A 2,072-nucleotide genomic window follows, 5' to 3' on the forward strand; every position below is an offset into this window, starting at 1 on the left:
GAGACTCGAACTCGGGACCTTTGCCTTTCGCGGGCAAGTGCTCTACCAACTGAGCCACCGAAGCACGACTCACGCCCGGTACTCACAGCTTTACTTCTGCCAGTACCTCGTCTCCTACCTTCCAAACTTTGCAGAAGCTCTCCTGCGAGCCTTGCAGAACTAGCATTCCTGAAAGAAAGGATATTGCGGAGACATGGCTTAGCCACAGCCTGGGGGATGTTTCCAGAATGAGATTTTCACTCTGCAGCGGAGTGTGTGCTGATATGAAACTTCCTGGCAGATTAAAACTGTGTGCCCGACCGAGACTCGAACTCGGGACCTTTGCCTTTCGCGGGCAAGTGCTCTACCAACTGAGCCACCGAAGCACGACTCACGCCCGGTCCTCACAGCTTTACTTCTGCCAGTACCTCGTCTCCTACCTTCCAAACTTTGCAGAAGCTCTCCTGCGAGCCTTGCAGGCATGGCTAAGCCATGTCTCCGCAATATCCTTTCTTTCAGGAGTGCTAGTTCTTTAAGGCTCGCAGGAGAGCTTCTGCAAAGTTTGGAAGGTAGGAGACGAGGTACTGGCAGAAGTAAAGCTGTGAGTAGCGGGCGTGAGTCGTGCTTCGGTAGCTCAGTTGGTAGAGCACTTGCCCGCGAAAGGCAAAGGTCCCGAGTTCGAGTCTCGGTCACGCACACAGATTTAATCTGCCAGGAAGTTTCATATCAGAGCACATTCCGCTGCAGAGTGAAAATCTCATTCTGAAAGACTATATTTTGACAATGGGAACAGTGTTCTTTTGGTTTTGCAGTTAGAGATGTCATAAATCTTGCTATTCAACTGTCTGAGAAAAACAACACTAAACATATTTTCGACAAAGGAGAAGATTCGTCGTGCTTTGGTAGCTCAGTTGGTAGAGCACTTGCCCGTGAAAGGCAAAGGTCCCGAGTTCGAGGCTCGGTCGCGCACACAGTTTTAATCTGCCAGGAAGTTTCATATCAGAGCACACTCCGCTGCAGAGTGAAAATCTCATTCTGAAAAACTATATTTTGACAATGGGAACAGTGTTCTTTTGGTTTTGCAGTTAGAGATGTCATAAATCTTGCTATTCAACTGTCTGAGAAAAACAACACTAAACATATTTTCGACAAAGGAGAAGATTGGTTCTGTGGATTCAAGAGTCATCACCCATACCTTACACTGCTATCGCCTGAGGCGACATCTGCCGCCAGAGCTCAGGCCATAAAAAAGTCTAATGTAGATAAATTTCTCTCCATATTAAAAACTCTCTCAGATGAAATACAGTTTCCGCTCCATCGTACCTTAAATGTGAATGAGATTGGTGTACACATTGCCGCGCGGGATTAGCCGAGCGGTCTTGGGCGCTGCAGTCATGGACTGTGCGGCTGGTCCCAGCAGAGCTTCGAGTCCTCCCTCGAGCATGGCTGCATGTGTTTGTCCTTATGATAATTTAGGTTAAGTTCTATGTAAGCTTAGGGACTGATGACCTTAGCAGTTAAGTCCCATAGGATTTCACCCACATTTAACATTATTGGTGTACCTAATGTCCAACCAAAATCGAGTAAGGCTCTCGTCTTGAAAGGAAACAAGCAAATAGGGACAACTACATTCACAGAACGAGGAGTTCTGTCCACACAGTTATTTGTATGTCCCATGCGGACATTTCATACCCCCCCCCCTCCCCAATGATTAGTTTCCCTCGAATCTGAATGAAGGCTGACGGCCTTGCTGCAGTGGTAAAACCGGTTCCCGTCAGATCATTGCAGTTAAGGCTGTCAGGCTGGGCTACCGCTTGGATGGATCTTGTAAACTGACATATGGTCGGGACAGCAGTGTGCTGACCACATATCGGCATCCAATGACGCCCTCAGGCTAGGGGGACACGGCGGCCGGCCGGTACTGTTGGGCCTTCGTGGACTGTTAGGGCGGGATTCGTTCATCTGTACGAAACCCGAGTTAGTTGATGGTAATCCACCACAAACATTATTTTCTTGTACTTCTTCAGGTTCGATGCAACTTTATACTTTACCTTCATGGTTTGACCATTTCATGACCCATACTAAGCTATCAG

At 47.9% G+C, this 2,072-nt stretch overlaps 1 non-coding gene across 1 annotated transcript; it reads right to left on the reverse strand.

Moving 5' to 3' along the window:
* Window positions 1-291: 291 nt before the first annotated feature.
* Trnas-cga lies at window positions 292-366 on the reverse strand. The gene has a single exon. It is a non-coding gene; the product is annotated as a tRNA-Ser (tRNA).
* Between the last annotated feature and the right edge of the window lie 1,706 nt (window positions 367-2,072).

Source organism: Schistocerca piceifrons, chromosome 11, assembly GCF_021461385.2.
Source record: "Schistocerca piceifrons isolate TAMUIC-IGC-003096 chromosome 11, iqSchPice1.1, whole genome shotgun sequence".
Lineage (NCBI taxonomy): Eukaryota > Metazoa > Arthropoda > Insecta > Orthoptera > Acrididae > Schistocerca > Schistocerca piceifrons.